Source organism: Theropithecus gelada, chromosome 15 (genome assembly GCF_003255815.1).
Source record: "Theropithecus gelada isolate Dixy chromosome 15, Tgel_1.0, whole genome shotgun sequence".
Classification (NCBI taxonomy): domain Eukaryota; kingdom Metazoa; phylum Chordata; class Mammalia; order Primates; family Cercopithecidae; genus Theropithecus; species Theropithecus gelada.
In genome coordinates, this window is record NC_037683.1 from 17,965,396 (window position 1) to 17,976,195 (window position 10,800).

Sequence of the window (10,800 nt, forward strand, 5' to 3'; positions counted from 1 at the left end):
TGGATTTGAATGTTGGCCTGCCCTACTAGGTTGGGGAAATTCTCCTGGATGATATCCTGAATAGTGTTTTCCAAATTGGTTCCATTTTCCCCCTCACTTTCAGGCACCCCAATGAGACGTAGATTTGGTCTTTTTACATAATCCCGTACTTCTTGCAGGCATGTTCATTTCTTTTTCTCCATTTTTCTTTAGATTTCTCTTCTTGCTTCATTTCATTCATTTGATCCTCAATCACTGATACACTTTCTTCCAGTTGATCGAGTTGGTTACTGAAGCTTGTGCATTTGTCACGTATTTCTCGTGTCATGGTTTTCATCTCTCTCAGTTCGTTCATGGCCTTCTCTGCATTAATTATTCTAGTTATCAATTCTTCCACTCTTTTTTCACGATTTTTAGTTTCTTTGTGTTGGGTACGTAATTCTTCCTTTAATTCTGAGAATTTTGATGGACTGAAGCCTTCTTCTCTCATCTCGTCAAAGTCATTCTCCATCCAGTTTTGATCCATTGCTGTTGATGAGCTGCGTTCCTTTGGAGGGGGAGATGCACTCTTATTTTTTGAATTTCTGCTCACTGAAAAGAACAGTGTAACTCTGTGAAATGAATTCACACATTACAGAGAAGTTTCTCAGAAAGCTTCTTTCTAATTTTTATCTGAGGATATTTCCTCTTTAACCACAGGACTCAATGCACTCGCAAATATACATTGCAGATTCCACGAAAACACTGTTAGCAAACTGCTCCATGAGAAGAAAGGTGTAACTCTGTGAGATGAATTCACACATCACTAAGAAGATCTCAGAAAGCTTCTTTCTAGTTATTAACTGAGGATATTTCCTTTGTTACCATAGGCTTCAAGGCAATCCATAATTTCCCTTCTCAGATTCCCCAAAAACAGTGCTATCAAACTGCTCCATGAAAAGAATCATGTAACCATGTGAGATGAATTCACATACCACAAAGAGGTTTCTCAGAAAACTTCTTTCTATTTTTTATCTGAAAATATTTCCTTTGTCAGCATAGCTTTCAATGAGATCCAAAATATCCCTTGTCATGTCTTCTAAAAACAGTTCTAACAAAGTGATCCAACAAAACTATCGTTTACCTTGGTAAGATGAATTAACAATTCACAAAGCAGTTTCCCAGAAAGCTTCTTTCTACTTTTTATATGAAGATATTTCCTTTGTCACCATAGTCTTCAATATGCTTCGAAATATCCCATTGCAGATTCCAAGAAAACAGTGTAGTAAACTGATCAATGAAAAGAACAGTGTAACTCTTTGAGATGAATTGACATATCACAAAGCAGTTTCTCAGAAAGCTTCTTTCTGTTTTAACTGTGGATATCTCTTTTGTCCCCATAGGCTTCAATGCACTCCCAGGAAAGCTATTGCAGATTCCAGGAAAATAGAGTAGTCAAACTGATCAATGAAAAGAACGGTGAAACTCTGTGAGATGAATTCCCACATCATAAAGCAATTTCTCAGAAAGCTTCTTTCTAGTTTTTATATGAGGATATTTCCTTAGTCACCATAAACATCAATGTGATCCAAAATATCCTTTCTCAGATGCCCCATAAACAGTGCTATCAAAATGTTCCATGAATAGAATCGTGTATCATTGTGAGATGAATTAGCACATCTCAAAGCAGTTTCTCAAAAATAGTCTTTCTAGTTCTTATATGAGGATATTTCTAATGTCACCATTGTTTTCAATCCAATCCAAAATATCCCTTCTCAGATTTTCCAAAAACTGGGCTACCAAACTGCTTCATGAAAATAATCGTGTAACTCTGTGAGGAGAATTCACAAATCACAAAGCAGTTTCTCAAAAAGCTCCTTTCTAGTTTTCGTCAGAGGATATTTCTTTTGTCACCAAAAGTTTCAATGTACTCTGAAATATCCCATTGCAGATTACAAGAAAACAGTGTTAGCACATTTCTCAGTGAAAAGAACAGTGTAACTCTCTGAGATGAATTCACACTTCACAAAGTAGTTTCTCAGAAAGCTACACTCTAGTTTTTATTTGAGGATATTTCCCCTGTCACCATCAGCTTCATTGCGCTAAGAAATCTCCCAATGCAGATTTCAAGAAAAGAGTGTTGGCAAACGGTTCAATGAAAAGGAGAGTGTAACTATGTGAGTTGCATTCACATGTCACAATGCAGTTTCTCAGAAAGCTCCTTTCTAGTTTTTATCTGAGGATATTTCCTTTTTCACCATGGGAATCAATGCACTCCCAAATATCCCTTTGCAGATTCCACAAACAGAGAGTTACCAAACTGCTCTGTGAAAAGAAAGGTGTGAGTCTGTTAAGTGAATTCACACTCACAAAGAGCTTTCTCAGAAAGCTTCTTTCCAGTTTTTATCTGAGGATATTCAATTTGTCACCATAGGCTTCAATGCGATGCAAAATATCCCTTCTCAGATTCCCCAAAAACAGTGCTTCCAAACTGCTCCATGAAAAGAATTGTGTAAATCTGAGATGAATTCACAAATCACAAAGCAGTTTCTCAGAAAGTTCGTTTCTTCTTTTTGTCTGAGGATATTTCCTTTGTCACCATAAGCTTCAACGCCCTCCAAAATATCCCATTGCAGATTCCAAGAAAACAGTGTTAGCAAACTAATCAATGAAAAGAACAGTGTAACTCTGTGAGACTCTGTGAGATGAACTGATGCAACACAAGGCAGCTTCTCAGAAGGCTTCTTTTTGGTGTTCATCTGATTATATTTCCTTTGTCACCTAAGGCTTCAATGTGCTTTTAAATATCCCATTGTAGAGTCCAAGAAAACAGTTTGAGAAACTGCTCAATGAAAACAACAGTGAAACTCTGTGAGATGAGTTCACACATCACAAAGCAGTTTCTCAGAAAGATTCTTTGTAGTTTTTAACTGAGAATATGCCCTTTTGCAACAAAGGCCTCAATGCACTCCCAAATATCCCTTTGCAGATTCCACGAAAAGAGTGTTAGAAAACTTCTCCATGAAAAGGAAGTTGTAACTCTGTGAGATGAAATCACACATCACAGAGAACTTTCTCAGAAAGATTCTTTCTTGTTTTTCTCTGAGGATATTTCCTTAGTCACCATATTCTTCAATGCAATCCAAAATATCCCTTCTCAGTTTATGCAAAAACAGTGCTACCAAACTGATCCATTAAAACAGTCCTGTAACTCCGTGAGATGAATTAACACATCACATAGTGATTTCTCAGAAAGATTCTTACTAGTTTTTATATGAAGATATTTCCTTTGTCACCATAAGTTTCAATGCACTCTGAATTTTCCCATAGCAGATTCCAAGAAAACAGTGTTACCAGACTGCTAAACGAAAAGGTCAGTGTAACACACTGACATGAAATCACACATCAAAGAGCAGTCTCAGAAAGCTTCTTTCTAGTTTTTATCTGAGGATATTTCCTTTTTTACATTAAGCGTTAATGTGCTCCGAAATATGCCATTGTAGATTCCAAGAAAACAGTGTTAGCAAACTGCTCAATGAAAAGGACAGTGTAACTCTAACAGAGTTAGAGTTCAAGTAACACTTGAATTCACACATCACGAAGCTGTTTCGCTGAAAGCCTATTTCTAGTTTTTCTATGAGGATATTTCCTTTTTCACCGTAGGCGTCAATCAGCTCCCAAATATCCCTTTGCAGATTCCACAAAAACAGTGCTAGCACACTGTTCTGTGAAAAGAAAGTTATAACACTTTAAGATTAATTAACATATCACAAAAATGTTTCTCTGAAAATTCTTTCTACTTTTAATCTGAAGATATTTCCTTTGACACCGTAGGCTTCAATGCAATTCAAAATATCCCTTCTCAGATTCCACCAAAACAGGGCTACTAAACTGCTCCATGAAAAGAATCGTGTAACTCTGTGAAATGAATTCAGAAATCACAAAGCAGTTCCTCAGAAAACTTCTTTCTAGTTTTTGTCTGAGGATATTTCCTTTGTCACCATAAACTTCAATGCACTCTGAAAAATCCCATTGCAGATTCCAAGAAAACAGTGTAGCAAAGTGATCAATGAAAAGAACAGTGTAACCCTCTGAGATAAATTGACACATCACAAAGCAGTTTCTCAGAAAGGTTCTTTTTGGTTTTATCTGAGGATATTCCCTTGTCACCATCAGCTTCAATGCACTTCCAAGTATCCTATTGCAGATTCCAGGAAAACAGTGTTATCAAACTGCTCGATGAAAAGTATGGTGTAACTCTGTTAGATGAATTCACACATCACAAAGAAGTATCTCTGAAAGCATCTTTCTAGTTTTAATCTGAGGATATTTCCTTTTACACCATAGGTTTCCATGCAATCCCAAATATCCCTTCTCAGATTCCACAAAAACAGAGACACCAAACTGCTTCATGAAAAGAATCGTGCATCTCTGTGAGATGAACTCTGAAATCACAAGGCAGTTTCTCAGAAAACTTCTTTCAATTTTTTGTCTGAGGATATTTCCTTTGTCACCATAAGCTTCAATGTGGTATGAAAAATCCCATTGTAGATTACAAGAAAACAGTGTCAGCAAGTTTTTCAATGAAAGGCAAGGTGTAACTCTGTGAGGTAAATTCACACATCGCAAAAAACTTTCTCAGAATGTTTCATTCTAGTTTTTATATGAGGATATTTCCTTAGTCAGCATAGACGTCAATGTGATCCAAAATATCCCTTCTCAGATTCCCCAAAAACAGTACTATCAAACTGATCCATGAAAAGAATCGTGTAACACTGTGAGATGAATGAACACACCTCAAAGAGGTTTCTCAGAAAGCACCTTTCTAGTTTTTATATGGGGATATTTCCTTTGTCACCATTGGCTTCAATCCGATCCAAAATATCCCTTCTCAGATTTCCCAAAAACTGTGCTCTCAAACTGCTGCAAGAAAAGAATCATGTAACTCTGTGAGAAGAATTCGTAAGTCAAAAAGGAGTTTCTCAGAAAGCTTTTTCTAGATTTTGTCTGAGGATATTTCCTTTGTCACCATAAGCCTCAAAACGCTTGGAAATCTCCCATGGCAGATTATAACAAAACAGTGTTAGCACATTTCTCACTGAAACGAATAGTGTAACTGTGAGACCAATTCACAAATCACAAAACAGTTTCTCAGAAAACATCTTTCTAGTTTTTATCTGAGAATATTTCCTTTTACACCATAGGCCTCAATGCGCTCCCAAATATACCTTTGCAGGTTCCATGAAAACAGTGTTACCAAACTGCTCCATGAAAAGAAAGGTGGGGGGCGGAGCAAGATGGCCGAACAGGAACAGCTCCAGTCTTCAACTCCCAGCACGAGCGACACAGAAGACCGGTGATTTCGGCATTTTCAACTGAGGTACTGGGTTCATCTCACTGGGGAGTGCCGGACAATCGGTGCTGGTCAGCTGCTGCAGCCCGACCAGCGAGACCTCAAGCAGGGCGAGGCATTGCCTCACCTGGGAAGCACAAGGGGGAAGGGAATCACTTTTCCTAGCCAGGGGAACTGAGACACACAACACCTGGAAAATTGGGTAACTCCCACCCCAATACTGTGCTTTAAGCAAACAGGCACACGAAGAGATCATATCTCACACCTGGCCGGGAGGGTCCCACACCCACGGAGCCTCCCTCATTGCTAGCACAGCAGTCTGCGATCTACCGGCAAGGCAGCAGCGAGGATAGGGGAGGGGCGCCCGCCATTGCTGAGGCTTAAGTAGGTAAACAAAGCTGCTGGGAAGCTCGAACTGGGTGGAGCTCACAGCAGCTCAAGGAAACCTGCCTGTCTCTGTAGACTCCACCTCTGGGGACAGGGCACAGTAAAAAGTAAACGCAGCAGAAGCCTCTGCAGATGCAAACGACTCTGTCTGACAGCTTTGAAGAGAGCAGTGGATCTCCCAACAGGGAGCTTGAGATCTGAGAAGGGACAGACTCCCTGCTCAAGTGGGTCCCTGACCCCTGAGTAGCCTAACTGGGAGACATCCCCCACTAGGGTCAGTCTGACACCCCACACCTCACAGGGTGGAGTACAACCCTGAGAGGAAGCTTCCAAAGCAAGAATCAGACACGTACACTCGCTGTTCAGAAATATTCTATCTTCTGCAGCCTCTGCTGCTGATACCTAGGCAAACAGGGTCTGGAGTGGACCTCAAGCAATCTCCAACAGACCTACAGCTGAGGGTCCTGACTGTTAGAAGGAAAACTATCAAACAGGAAGGACACCTACACCAAAACCCCATCAGTACATCACCATCATCAAAGACCAGAGGCAGATAAAACCACAAAGATGGGGAAAACGCAGGGCAGAAAAGCTGGAAATTCAAAAAATAAGAGTGCATCTCCCCTGGCAAAGGAGCGCAGCTCATCGCCAGCAACGGATCAAAGCTGGACGGAGAATGACTTTGACGAGATGAGAGAAGAAGGCTTCAGTCCATCAAATTTCTCAGACTTAAAGGAGGAATTACGTACCCAGCGCAAAGAAACTAAAAATCTTGAAAAAAAGTGGAAGAATTGATGGCTAGAGTAATTAATGCAGAGAAGGTCATAAACGAAATGAAAGAGATGAAAACCATAACACGAGAAATACGTGATAAATGCACAAGCTTCAGTAACCGACTCGATCAACTGGAAGAAAGAGTATCAGCGATTGAGGATCAAAAGAATGAAATGAAGCGAGAAGAGAAACCAAAAGAAAAAAGAAGAAAGAGAAATGAACAAAGCCTGCAAGAAGTATGGGATTATGTAAAAAGACCAAATCTACGTCTCATTGGGGTGCCTGAAAGTGAGGGGGAAAACGGAACCAAGTTGGAAAACACTCTTCAGGATATCATCCAGGAGAACTTCCCCAACCTAGTAGGGCAGGCCAACATTCAAATCCAGGAAACACAGAGAATGCCACAAAGATACTCCTCGAGAAAAGCAACTCCAAGACACATAATTGCCAGATTCAGCAAAGTTGAAATGAAGGAAAAAATCTTAAGGGCAGCCAGAGAGAAAGGTGGGGTTACCCACAAAGGGAAGCCCATCAGACTAACAGCAGATCTCTCGGCAGAAACTCTACAAGCCAGAAGAGAGTGGGGGCCAATATTCAACATTCTTAAAGAAAAGACTTTTAAACCCAGAATTTCATATCCAGCCAAACTGAGTTTCATAATTGAAGGAAAAATAAAATCCTTTACAGATAAGCAAATGCTTAGAGATTTTGTCACCACTAGGCCTGCCTTACAAGAAACCCTGAAGGAAGCAGTAAACATGGAAAGGAACAACCGGTACCAGCCATTGCAAAAACATGCCAAAATGTTAAGGCCATCGAGGCTAGGAAAAAACTGCATCAACTAATGAGCAAAATAACCAGTTAATATCATAATGGCAGGAACAAGTTCACACATAACAATCTTAACCTTAAATGTAAATGGACTAAATGCTCCAATTAAAAGACACAGACTGGAAAACTGGATAAAGAGTCAAGACCCATCAGTCTGCTGTATTCAGGAGACCCATCTCACATGCAGAGACATACATAGGCTCAAAATAAAGGGATGGAGGAAGATTTACCAAGCAAATGGAAAACAAAAAAAAGCAGGGGTTGCAATACTAGTCTCTGATAACACAGACTTTAAACCATCAAAGATCAAAAGAGACAAAGAAGGCCATTACATAATGGTAAAGGGATCAATTAAACAGGAAGAGCTAACTATCCTAAATATATATGCACCCAATACAGGAGCACCCAGATTCATCAAGCAAGTCCTTAGAGACTTACAAAGAGACTTAGACACCCATACAATAATAATGGGAGACTTCAAAACTCCACTGTCAACATTAGACAGATCAACGAGACAGAAAGTTAACAAGGATATCCAGGAATTGAACTCATCTCTGCAGCAAGCAGACCTAATAGACACCTATAGAACTCTCCACCCCAAATCAACAGAATATACATTCTTCTCAGCACCACATCGTACTTACTCCAAAATTGACCACGTAATTGGAAGTAAAGCACTCCTCAGCAAATGTACAAGAACAGAAATTATAACAAACTGTCTCTCAGACCACAGTGCAATCAAACCAGAACTCAGGACTAAGAAACTCAATCAAAACCGCTCAACTACATGGAAACTGAACAACCTGCTCCTGAGTGACTATTGGGTACATAACGAAATGAAGGCAGAAATAAAGATGTTCTTTGAAACCAATGAGAACAAAGATACAACATACCAGAATCTCTGGGACACATTTAAAGCAGTGTGTAGAGGGAAATTTATAGCACTAAGTGCCCACAAGAGAAAGCAGGAAAGATCTAAAATTGACACTCTAACAGCACAATTAAAAGAACTAGAGAAGCAAGAGCAAACACATTCGAAAGCTAGCAGAAGGCAAGAAATAACTAAGATCAGAGCAGAACTGAAGGAGATAGAGACACATAAAACCCTCCAAAAAATCAATGAATCCAGGAGTTGGTTTTTTGAAAAGATCAACAAAATAGACAGACCATTAGCAAGACTAATAAAGAAGAAAAGAGAGAAGAATCAAATCGATGCAATTAAAAATGATAAAGGGGATATCACCACCGACCCCACAGAAATACAAACTGCCATCAGAGAATACAATAAACACCTCTACGCAAATAAACTGGAAAATCTAGAAGAAATGGATAATTTCCTGGACACGTACACTCTTCCAAGACTAAACCAGGAAGAAGTTGAATCCCTGAATAGACCAATAGTAGGCTCTGAAATTGAGGCAATAATTAATAGCCTACCAACCAAAAAAAGTCCAGGACCAGATGGATTCACAGCTGAATTCTACCAGAGGTACCAGGAGAGTTGGTACCATTCCTTCTGAAACTATTCCAATCAATAGAAAAAGAGGGAATCCTCCCTAACACATTTTATGAGGCCAACATCATCCTGATACCAAAGCCTGGCAGAGACACAACAAAAAAAGAGAATTGTAGAGCAATATCCCTGATGAACATCGATGCAAAAATCCTCAATAAAATACTGGCAAACCGGATTCAGCAACACATCAAAAAGCTTATCCACCATGATCAAGTGGGCTTCCTCCCTGGGATGCAAGGCTGCTTCAACATTTGCAAATCAATAAACGTAATCCAGCATATAAACAGAACCAAAGACAAGAACCACATGATTATCTCAATAGATGCAGAAAAGGCTTTTGACAAAATTCAACAGCCCTTCATGCTAAAAACGCTCAATAAATTCGGTATTGATGGAACGTATCTCAAAATAATAAGAGCTATTTATGACAAACCCACAGCCAATATCATACTGAATGGGCAAACACTGGAAAAATTCCCTTTGAAAACTAGCACAAAACAGGGATGCCCTCTCTCACCACTCCTATTCAACATAGTGTTGGAAGTTCTGGCTAGGGCAGTCAGGCAAGAGAAAGAAATCAAGGGTATTCAGTTAGGAAAAGAAGAAGTCAAATTGTCCCTGTTTGCAGATGACATGATTGTATATTTAGAAAACCCCATTGTCTCAGCCCAAAATCTCCTTAAGCTGATAAGCAACTTCAGCAAAGTCTCAGGATACAAAATTAATGTGCAAAAATCACAAGCATTCTTATACACCAGTAACAGACAAACCGAGAGCCAAATCATGAATGAACTTCCATTCACAATTGCTTCCAAGAGAATAAAATACCTAGGAATCCAACTTACAAGGGATGTAAAGGACCTCTTCAAGGAGAACTACAAACCACTGCTCAGTGAAATCAAAGAGGACACAAACAAATGGAAGAACATACCATGCTCATGAATAGGAAGAATCAATATCATGAAAATGGCCATACTGCCCAAGGTAATTTATAGATTCAATGCCATCCCCATCAAGCTACCAACGAGTTTCTTCACAGAATTGGAAAGAACTGCTTTAAAGTTCATATGGAACCAAAAAAGAGCCCGCATCTCCAAGACAATTCTAAGTCAAAAGAACAAAGCTGGACGCATCATGCTACCTGACTTCAAACTATACTACAAGGCTACAGTAACCAAAACAGCATGGTACTGGTACCAAAACAGAGATATAGACCAATGGAACAGAACAGAGTCCTCAGAAATAATACCACACATCTACAGCCATCTGATCTTTGACAAACCTGAGAAAAACAAGAAATGGGGAAAGGATTCCCTATTTAATAAATGGTGCTGGGAAAATTGGCTAGCCATAAGTAGAAAGTTGAAACTGGATCCTTTCCTTACTCCTTATACGAAAATTAACTCAAGATGGATTAGAGACTTAAATGTTAGACCTAATACCATAAAAACCCTAGAGGAAAACCTAGGTAGTACCATTCAGGACATAGGCATGCCAAAGACTTCATGTCTAAAACACCAAAAGCAACGGCAGCAAAAGCCAAAATTGACAAATGGGATCTCATTAAACTAAAGAGCTTCTGCACAGCAAAAGAAACTACCATCAGAGTGAACAGGCAACCTACAGAATGGGAGAAAATTTTTGCAATCTACTCATCTGACAAAGGGCTCATATCCAGAACCTACAAAGAACTCAAAGAAATTTACAAGAAAAAACCAAACAACCCCATCAAAAAGTGGGCAAAGGATATGAACAGACATTTCTCAAAAGAAGACATTCATACAGCCAACAGACACATGAAAAAATGCTCATCATCACTGGCCATCAGAGAAATGCTAATCAAAACCACAATGAGATACCATCTCACACCAGTTAGAATGGCAATCATTAAAAAGTCAGGAATCAACAGGTGCTGGAGAGGATGTGGAGAAATAGGAACACTTTTACACTGTTGGTGGGATTGTAAACTAGTTCAACCATT